Below are 11,690 nucleotides of genomic sequence, written 5' to 3' on the forward strand. Positions count from 1 at the left end.
GGTTTTTATGAATTTGTGACATCAGCATTCTACTTACACATTATTTGAGTGCTCTAGTTTCTCTAAGCTTTTCAGACTTCCATTTTTGTCTGTTGCACCCGGATTATCAATACCATGCATAATGTCGGCTTGCTTCTTAACTAAATACTGTTGCTCATACTTTCTGAAAATGATAAGTACATTAAAATAGAATTGTTAGTTCTTTTTGAAGATTGGCTTTATAGTTGTTTTAAAAAAAAGAACATGAAGTATTTGTGTCATAAGTTTAATACACGGCATTTATTTTCAGTATTTGTTTTCCTCTGGTATGGGGTTCTCCTGCCACTGCAGTCAGCAGCAAAACCGCCCTTACTTTCAGCAGTCGTGGGGTTAGACGAGACTTATTACACCTACTTGTGCCCCCCTTCGCACTTAAAATTTCCACTATCCACATTTGTGTTTTCAAAAGTATTTGTTTCTGCAATTGCTATATGACAAACACAAGAAGAAACCAACTTTCAGTTACCTGTCTTGTGTTTAATATCTACAGTGCAACGTCAGGCATTTTGATTTATAGCAAATCTTAGGCAATACTGGGTGCAAATATCGGTAATTCATCTGACAAGTATTTTTCAAGTTGACATTTAAAGTAAACTCATTAGTTGTAAGTCTAAACTACACTGTTAAACTATTTGTACCTTTTCCTTTTTATAGCAAAAAGTACGTAAACCAGGAAGGCTACGAGGGTGCAGGCGAGCAGAACGCTGAGCACAATGGTTGCGATGAGTTCAGGACTTGCGGGATCAGCAGGAGCCTCTTCTATGGCAGCGGTAACAGGCGTTGAAAATATTTTCTCCAGTTCTATCTCAATGTTACTCTTCTGCTCTGTAAGTTTTCTGAAGACAGAAGAGTAAAATATCAATGATTTATCAGGCTTTCATTTTGGCTTGAAGAATAGTGAAGAAAATAAGAGAATATCACTCCCTGGTCCAGCAAGACCTTTTCCGAAGATTCAGAATGTTCATGTCTTTCATTCAGGAAAAATTCTTTTTTCTAGTAATCAGGCCTGGTGCCTATGAACTAAAATGCTGCACAGTTCAGAGAATTGAACCTGAGAGGCCAGTGCTTGTAAGAATATGCATTCATACCACTGTCATGTTATGAAACAAATTTTAAATAGCCCTAAAATGTAAGTTTTTAATCAACATTCTGCAATTCAGAAGTGAAGCTGATATCTATTTTAATAACATTCTTTCTGCTTCAACTTTCTTTAAAACTGACCTTTAAATTTATTTTGCACAATTAAACAGCTTTATTCGTGTTTTTGACAAATGCTGAAAATTACCTTTCAATAAGTAATGAAAGCTTTCTGCATTCTAAAAATACTTAGGAGGTAAGTCTCAGATAAACTGTTCTTTGATCAAAACCTGTCCAGACCAAAACATTAACAATTGTCAGGAAAATAAAACCTAGCTGCATAGCTCCGACACCCAGAAGACAGACTGTGCCATACAGACCTTTTTACATCTTCCGCAGGTACTTCCTTGTTTGCCTCATCAAAAGCGATAATTTTTACATAGGTTACATCAGTGCTGCCTCTTGCTTTTCTTTCCAGCTCATTGGAATAAACATCAATGATGTACACACTCCATGCAAGTTTATCTTCCAGGACCCTGCCATCATATTAAGAAAAAGTTTTAAATTGTCTGTGCAATGGCAAATTATTTTACCCTGGAAATTAAATGGTAGAAAAGTAGTATTTAATACAACACTTTGCAGATATTTAGAATTTAAGCATGTAAAAATGCGGGATTATCATCAGCAATAATTTGCCCAATATTGTTCAGTGACAGAGTAGCAGAGCAAAAAAAATCCAGTCCTTGTCTCTGACTGGTAAACAAAGATACTTTTCGTTAGTAGGTGCTATGGAACTTGTGTACATAGCCTGGAAATTCTTAGATAGGTGCCATTAGCATAACTGAACAATTAATTAGAGAAAGGAAGGGTTAACAAATCCTTATACCTAGATGTCATAACCAGTATTGCATAGTATATTGTATATTTAGCTATGCTTTTCAAAGTGAAAAGGGGTTATGTAATGCTTGACATTATAGGTATCACTACCTGTATTTATAAAAAATAGAGTATTATCAACAGCAAAGGTGGGGAGGAGGGAAATTCAGTCTCATAATCCTCATTGTTTCCTTTTTCACAGAGATTTTCGCACTGGATGGGACCATTGGCCCAGTCAATCCATCGTGCTGACAGCAGTCAGTACCAGCTGCTTCAAAGAAAGCAGCAGAACAGCTCTAGGGTTTCCATTGCGTTTTTAACAACAAGAAACTGCTGCCATAGTAGTGTCAACGTCAAAAACTCATTTTTCCATTCTTCACATTTTACCAGGTAAAAACTAGTCACTTCCTGTGAATTCCCTCAAATTATTCTGTATTACATCAAGTTTAAGGCCTAGCTTTTCATGGGCACTGGCTGTATCACCTCCCCTGTAGGCTGTCAGACCCCCGTCTCAAAGGGACTCTAAATCTGTCGTTAGATATTGCATCAGAATAAACTTCACAGTTTCAAAAATACCTTTTTACTTCAGCAATGTTTCTTTCAACAGCGTTGATCTTCTGATTAAGTGCCACTACCACAATGTTGTTACTGGAACTGGAATCAACGGTTACCTAATAAAGAAATCACACATGTTTTCTAAAGCATTTGCACATCTCGTAGATCGACTTAGACCAAAAGAAACGAAATGAAACAAAACAAACAAAAAAACCCAAATTGATATATAATCATTGCCCTCTAAGTTCAGTCTTCTTGCCAACGTATTTTTTTATCTGTCAATGGAAACAGCAGCCTCATAATTCTGGCTTGAAAATATGTAGTAAATCCTCACTGTGTGGTGTTAAGTAATTTTTTTTTCATCATTACCCAACTTAGCCCTTCTTGTGTACTGAGTTTCGACATGGAAACGAATCAGGATTATAAATAGCATCTTCCTTACATTGACTGTTGTCCGGGCTGTGAGTCTTGTTGTGCCTTGGTCTGTAGCTTGGACTTCCAGATGAAATGTTCCAGCTTTTCCTGCTACAGAAACTGTAAAAATCTGCCCTGTATTTTCATCGATGTCAAATTCGTTTGTTTGACTATTCACTAAGCTGTACAGCAGAAGTCCGTTGTCTCCTGAATCTTGATCTGTGGCCTGGGTTTAAAAGAAAGGTGATTTGTGAAACTCACCTTATGGGTTTTGGGCTGTGCATTGCTCTTCAATCACAAAACTCTGCAGTTTCTATTTGTAAGACTAGAGTATTCTAGGATAGTGCTGACATATTTTTCTCTTTGCGCTAACAAAGCGGGACACAAACTATCAGAATCAGAACATGGATATAAAAGGGGATATATATTTCCTATGAAGTCTGGAAGATTCTACAGCTGCAAGCATAAAAGGAGCAGGTTAGAACTTAAGGATAACACCAGATTTAGAAAAAAAAAAAAAGAAAATTGCTCCGTTTTGTAATTCATCTGACAGATAACGAAGTGGTTAATGGTGCCAAAGAGAGAACAGCAGTCTGTAATCCATAACATAGCATCGGTCAGAACAGACCATATAGCTCTTACACCCCATCCTTCACCAGCATTATGTTAAACCTGGACGATGAGCAGAATCTGTCTCAGGCTTTCAAGAGCAGATTTAGCAGCTATTTAACTCAGTTTAGCTGTGGAAAAAATGCAGATCTTTCAAAAGATTTCTGTCCTCATGAAGAGCACAGAAGGATACTTACCTGAACTGTAATAACCGTGTACTTGTACGGCACAGAGTTCGGTATCCGAGCAGAGTAGGCGTTATTCAAAAATACTGGTGCTTCATTCACATCCTGCACTGAGATTGTCAGCATCGCCACATTTTGAGCAAACAGGCCTATTAATAAACACAAGTTAACTGCAACAAACACCAGCAAAGCACAACTTTTGAAGGCCGGGCAGGTCAGGCTGTGGCTTTGCAGCACTATCTCTGCTGCATGTGAGGACAAGCAAGTTCCTCCAGCTCCTGCTGAGAAGTCCAATGCCCAGCTATTATATTATTTTCTGAGAGCACATTAGGGCTCTGTGAGGGTTTGCAGCCTTGGAGGAAGGCTGCTGGCTTTTCTCTGCACAGCTTTTACCTTCAGCTTTTCATTTTTCACATCGGGCTTTTCAGTTAAAGAGAATCACGATTCTTATATTGGCTTGCAAATGCAGAAGGGCTCATCGCCCCTGATTTAAGTTGGAATGTCCTTCAAAGCAAAAAAACTTACCTGAACGCTGGACTTCTGCAGCAGATGAGAAATTATCATTTGCTTCAATTAAAATCACATACTGAGAAACTTCCTCATAGTTCAAATTAATTGCTGTTCTCAGTTCACCACTTTCCGGATCCAATCTAAAATGACCTGAAAGGAAAAACACACACTTTCGTTGTTAGAGCTACCACTTCGCTCGTATCCCTCCTGCCTGTTGTGTCTTAGCTGCACTTAGGAAGTTTCTGTGGGTTCTCTGCTCTTAAGAATGCAAAATGCAACATTTCCACTGGCTAAGCAAGTGCAAAGAAAAGATGGACTAAAAGAGATTGGTAGGGAAGAAGCTGCTTGCTTACAACTACTTCTATTTTGGCTCCCTCGGCTTGGAAATTATCCTAACTTAAGACGACAGGAACCCATTTTCTAGCAAGTGACCACCACCTCTCTAGCCAAAGAAGATTAACAAAGTCCATGCCGAAGAGCTCTGAAAGAAGTTCTTTGTGTACTTTCTTTTTTTAAAAGAAATGACATGAAACTCCTCATTTACATACAGCAACATCTGCCACGCAAAAGACAAGTTATTCTTTTATCTTAGCTATTTTAACTGGTAATGGAAATAGTACTCACCTTTTTCATTGCCAGATGCAACTGTGTAATGAATCGGTTTTCCTAAAGTTTCAGCCACAGTAAAAGCATAAATTAAATAATCTACTCCCGTGTTTTCCAAAACGGAAATGCTAATATAGAAAATAAAAAGATAAACCATAGTGTTAAATATCCCAGCAGTTGTTGCACTGGCAGGCTTTGAAATTTAACTCTTTAAGAGCAAGTTTTCTGTGGAAAATCCTGCCCCGTCGCCTTTTAATTGTTTGCTAGAGCTCACTGACATTCAGAGTGCAGTGCAAGCCCTACTTTTCTAGCCAGACGTTTGTTTATCCTGGAGTAAGGACTAAGGATGAATGTTTTATTAGTCTGCAAGGGAAAAGGGACAAAGACTCTGGCTTATACAAGTTAAATGATAAAGAAGTAAAAGGTGATGCCTCGCATCCCATTCATAGAACGACCTGCATAGCAGAATTTCCTGCGTGTTTTGTTTAAAAACCCCTGATGTCCTTCTGCATGGAAAAATATGAAAATTAGCTTCAACTTTCAACTTTACTATGTCTTCCGCTAGCTGGAGAATTTGTAAGAGTTATATAACTTAATATGAAAGCCTCACCTGATTTCGCTCTCGTTAAACTGAGGAACAAATGGACGGTTGTCCAACACATTAATAGTAATAATAGCAGTGGCATTTAAAGGTGGAGAGCCTTTGTCCTTAGCCATCACTGTTAAATGGATCTCTCCAGGTGCAGACAGGTTCCCAGTTGTAATTATTTTCCCCTCACGCGCATCTTCTATCAGGAAGAACGGGCTGAAGTCCCGATCGGGGAGGATGGAGTACTCAATAAGGCCATTTTGCCCCTGCCATGGAAGGAACAAAACTTCGTGTAACTACATTATTTCAGTGCCCAAGTCCCATAGCACAGACTCACTGGAATCTCAATATTTCCGTGCTTAAATAACTGGAGAGAACCAGGCTCAGAGCTATGCAAGAGCAGCAGGGGAAAGGGCCAATAGGCAGAATCCCCCACCCTCCCAAATTAATGTTCATGTTCCAAGATTTAAAAATAAAAATCCCATAGCAATACTAAAAAAACCTACACACACTGGGAATACATTTTGAAGAGTGGGGTAAACACTGACACAAGAGATTTGACAACATCTAAATGTCTCTAGTGAATTTAGTTTAGAATGACGAATTTATTTTGAGAATTAAAACTTGGGGTTATCTACAGTAGAAGGATGGGTGCCAAAAAAAAACACAAACCAGAAGAAAATTCACAAGCAGTTGGCCAGTTACACAAGAAAAATGTGAAAAAAGGTCTCTAAAGAAAATAAGTTAAGGACAGGTGTAGGGGGGACAGTCAGAGTAGTGAAAGAGTCAGCTGAAGGTGTAATGTGAAGGAGAATAAGCCAAAGTCCCTTGGGTGCTTTTCACACCTGGAGGAGAAGCACAGCCTGCCCCTGCTGCGAGGGTAAACCCCGTTCCTGCCCACAACACGTTTTACTCCGTTCACATCACTTCGCTTCCCTGAGACAACCCATTCTGACAAACCCTCAGGGTTTGTTCTACTGCACTTGGCTCTGTTTTTCTGAAAAGAATTCCCTTCTGTTCTGCCACGGCTCTGCAGCAGCAGGATCAGACCCTACTGTGAACATCCGTTGTCACCAAGTCATCTGTGGATTTATAATTATTTCAGGAACAGGGAAGAATAGGGACAAATTCTAATATTTTCAGTGCTGGACTGTGCCCCAGAATCCTTAAAGGGTGGCACAGGGAGGATGAGCACCAGTCCGCATGGCAGAGGACCAGACATTACCTGAAGGATGAGCTTCATTAGGAGCTCAATTCAGATCTCAGAGTCCAGCAATTTCTAGAAGTAATTTTACTTTTTATGTAAAATTATTGAGAAGGATGGTTAAAAAAGGGGGCATTAAATTATTTGCAGCCATATATCACAGCTGCAGCTATTTTAACCAAATTATACATGAAAAAATAGGAAGGCACCTGCTACACCTATTTTGTTGTCGGTTCAAGATGTTTCCTCTTTTAAATGAGATAATTAGTGGTGATGTTGTCATGGTGATCTGGTTGACTACTGGATATCGCTGCCAGTGCCTGGATACTACTGGGTGGGCGTAATACCTATATATATATATAAAATTTTAAAAATGAGGACAGAGAGAATTAGCTGGGGTGTAATTAACTTCAGAGGTATTTGGTAAGCAAACATTTGCATATTCAAGCCATCTACATGAAGTTGAAGTTTTACAGATTCTTCTACTTCAGAAGTTCAAATAACTGCACAGACACTAAATTGTTTAAGTCCTTGTATACTTCTGAAAGACCAGTCCAGCTCTGTATGATAAGGGGAAAAATTAAGGTAAATATAGCTGAAGAAATACGTGCAAAGACAGGGAGTAAGCCAGTGTCAAGGCAGAAACATCAAAAGTCCTAATGTCCAATTCCCAGTGCTTTTAGTCCATCAAAATTCACTTTCTGCTACATTTGGTGTTTCATGCCTAGAGAACGGAGAAAAATACATTTGGGCTGCAGCTTAAAGCAGTGTCAAAATCAAACAGGAGTAGTTACCTGATCTTGGTCGGTAGCGCTCACCGTTATGACATGAGCACCTACAGGATTAATCATGTTTATAGAGGTGGAATAAGAATTCTGAGCAAATACTGGAGCATTATCGTTCACATCAATCACTAGAACAGTGACATGAGTAGTTGCCTAGAAAACAAAGTGGTTTCAAGCATTTTAGAATATTTAGAATGTCTGGTGATATTTTTTGTTATTTGCACATGCAACAAAACGTATAAATTAGACATTGAAAATGCTGTAGTAAAATACTGTGTTAGGTTTAATTTTGTGAACTAAACATCAGAGATCACTACAGGATTTTAACACGAGAGGCAGAAATTCAGCGTTGCAGTAGGATTCTACTTCTTGAAAGGTGTCTGAACGAGCAAGAACAGGATGTGTTTAGGAGACCAACATCTCCTGCAGCTGCTGATAGATGCAGTTAATGCAACCACACGTGTTCTAGTTCTGTTAAACAAGTGTGTAATATCTTTTCAAATATGAGAAATACAGCAGAACTAGAACAATTTGCTGAAAATTACTTTTTCTCCCATGAAAAATTATCACAGCACTTACAGCAGCGGGCAAGAATTCCGGTTCCCCAGCACAGATTATAGTCTGCAAACAATTCAGGGTCAAATTCTACTGTGTATGATTATGAAGTATTCCAACTAATTATGGAGTATAATACTGCTACTCAGCATGGACAAAGGTCGCAAAAGTCCAACCCTAAACATGATTAGGTGACTAATTTATTCTGCACAATAAATGTGTAATAGATCTCCCTCCCACTAGTTCAAAATCCACTCTGATTAGATGAGTCACTGTTCAAAAATGGTCTTTTACCTGATGGAAAGGAGCAGATTTACTGTTGACTGCATCCACTGTGAGGTTGTATTTACTCATGGTTTCATAGTCCGGAGAGTTCTTTATCTTAATGTCACCATATATTTCATCTATTTCAAATATATTTCCTCCACCACCTGAGATACATTTAAAGAAGCATCTTAAAAGCATATAATTAACCACATTCTTAAATTATATGTTTACTTGTGTCTTGAGCTCATGAAAACATTTTTTAACTATCATATAGATAATGTAGAAGAAAAATAGAAAATATTTTGAGTGGATAAGCATTTGAAATGTGAGCCAACAGAATGGGTTAGCAAGTTTTGCAGATATGTCTGTCACACTCAAAAAGTAATAGTGCTTGAGACAGGCAAATGGTGATGGACACCACATTGGAGTTCTGGGGTGAATCCCTGGAAGAAAGTTCCTCGAAGCCTGTGCAGCTCTCAGAGGAGATTAAGGGCGTTCCCAGGAATTTTTACAGCCCCTCTGATCTTCTGTACGTTCAGTCTCATGTTTGCTGGTTGCAGCAGTCCTGTAACAAGGCAGTTCTCCTGCCAGGATCTCTAAGAGGAGATGTCACTGAGTTTATTCTGTCTCTAATGAAGGTGGACTGGGTGGCACACAGCTCCAAAGGGAAATCAGTGTGACTGCCAAAAGACCTGACAGTGACTTTTACTGGTTTTGGCCACCCTTGTCCAAAACCACCTCAAAGTCTGCGTGCATATTGGAAATAAAAAACTCTAAAAAGATATAAACTGTATACACATCACTCTTGATGGCTCATAGAACAAAACCAACTATTTCCACTCTTGCAGGCTTTGATCCAGGGGGGTCTAATTCTCCATCTCTGCCAGATTTAGGGGCAGTGGCAAAAAGGGTGCTCTTCCCATCCTAAGGCCATCAGCTACCACAGCTAAAGGTGACAGGAAGCAGGAATCAGAGCTCACAGTTGCAGTTCACAAGCTGGCATGTTAATTTAAAATGAAATTAAAGGCAGTTTATATTAATAGACTGGGCAGAGATCTGAGGTAGCAGGAGACAACACACATAATGCCATTTATGCTCATAACAGTATAGGCAATAAAGTGAGAGCTGTTCCAGTGCAGCAAGAGAGTTCCTTGTTACCTGTAAGGTTGTACAGAACAAAGGCATTGTCGCCTGTGTCTCTGTCCGTTGCTGTGACTTTTCCAACTACGAATCCCACAGGCGCATTTTCATTTACACTGAATTCAGTCACTGGGTCGAAGACAGGTGGCCAGTCATTAACATCAATGATCTTTATGACAACTGTGCAGTAACCTCTTTTCTTCTCAGGGATTCCATCATCTTCAGCATATATCACAACCTGTAAGTTGCGCAATTATTGGTAATAAGAAATCACATAGACAGGTACTTGCATAAGCATTAAAAATCTGAGTGAACTTTGGAGTATCCTTAGAAACGTAAAGTCAAATTCTGAATTCACCTCAAATGATTATTCAAAACTTAAGGAGTATTTGGTCAATTAAAAAAAAGTATTTCTATATGGAACAAGCATATTCACCAATATTTTTGCTTGAAACAAAATAAGATCATAAAAAATATCTAGCAGTGGCAGCAACAATAAAGATGATTAACCGAGAATTGTATCTGTAAGATTTCAGTCCAGTCCAGATTCAAGCAGACAACACTGAATACGTGAGCTGTCATTGTGAAATTAGTATGTGCTGAAGCATTTGAGAGTTTGTAAGACAGCTGAACAGTGAGCCTTGCTTGAATTTCATTATAGTCTAAAGAAAGGCAGTGTCTTGCTTTAATAATACAGCACATCTGGAGATGTTCATATGCTGAAACAATGCCTAAAATGTTCAAGCAATACCAAGCTAAAGAAAAACAAAAGTGTCACCTGTTGTCCAAGGGAAAGATAAAGAGTTCTGAGTGATGAAGACTTAAGAAATCTAAAGCAAACCTGATACTCTGTAGGTTCCTCTTCATAGTCAAAGGGGGCAGTGGAATAAAGAATTCCAGTTGCTGCATCTATCCTGAATTTTCGTGCATCTGCACTAAGAATGCCGTATGTTAGGAGACCATTTCTACCTGTATCATTATCCTGAGCTTGCAGCTGGACGATCTGAGTCGCAGGTAAATTCTGTGGATGAAGAACAGATTGAGGCTGTTAGAGACCAATTAGCTGCAATGTCTTGAGTTACGTGAAAGAGGGGAAGGAACAGATACTGCATACACTTACAATAGTATAGATGGTTTAAAATCAAAATTATACAACTTGTTCAGCACAGGAAGAGAATCTCATTTTCTCTAACTGACAGAAAATAACCATTTTCCACCCCATGTCTCTACCTACAGCAGCAATTTTCAAGAAGAAAAGTCACCATTATTTCAAGCAGGCCAAATGTTAACCTGAAGCATCTGACGTGCTGTTGAGGAATTATTCATGTTTAACAGCCTCTGCTCCTATGAAACTCAACTGATGTTCTCAATTCCAAAATCTTGTTTCTTTCTGAACATTATTTGGATAATAATTACTCTTTTCAAAACAAATGATCTCTCTCTTCCTTTTATAAAATGTTATTTGCACTAAGATTGACACTAAATATCAGTGTTTCACTTGCATGGACGTTTGAGACCTGATCTGAAGTTATTTGATCCAACAGGGCATCTGGCAATTCCTACTGTGTAAATATTTCACATGGAAATCAATTTTTAAGGTTGGGAAATGTAATTCTAACTCTTCTCCATGTAACTAACTGGGAACATGAAAAAATAGGTGTGATAATTAAACCCATATTTAGCTCAATGTTAGAAAGGGACTAGATTTTAAATTGGTTGTGGCTGTTAAAGAGAATGTGTGTGAATCAGATGGGAATCTCAAAGGCAGGGTATGTGCTATATAAAATACAAACACAATCAGTGTGCTGCTGTTTAAAAACAGTAGCTAGCAGATTTAAGTGTGAAAAATGTTGTTTGAAAATTGAAGAGTGAAATGTTGAGCTAGCTGCTTTTGCATAATTAAATGCTGTGGCTACTTTTGTAGGCTATGATAACATAACAGCCACAGACGGAAATCTGGCTTGATTTTTGCCACCAATTGCTTAGTGTCAGGACGAATCACAACACATTGTATACGAGCAAGAGGAGAAATGTTTCTAAATTAGGGAGTTTTTGCCTGCTACTCTGTATGAAGCTCCCTTACGGAAGGCTGAATGAGAGTCTGTGAGGTGCCCAGCACATAAACTAGATTTTGAATGCACATGAATATTGTCTGTGTACAAATAAGCAAGACGGAACAGCTGTTTTTCCTTTATGGAGCCCCTTATTAGTAAAAGATTCACTTTTCTTTCAATATGTCCACACTTCCAGACCATTCTCTATATGTATTGGTATTTTCA

This window comes from Caloenas nicobarica, chromosome 3, assembly GCF_036013445.1.
Source record: "Caloenas nicobarica isolate bCalNic1 chromosome 3, bCalNic1.hap1, whole genome shotgun sequence".
NCBI lineage: Eukaryota > Metazoa > Chordata > Aves > Columbiformes > Columbidae > Caloenas > Caloenas nicobarica.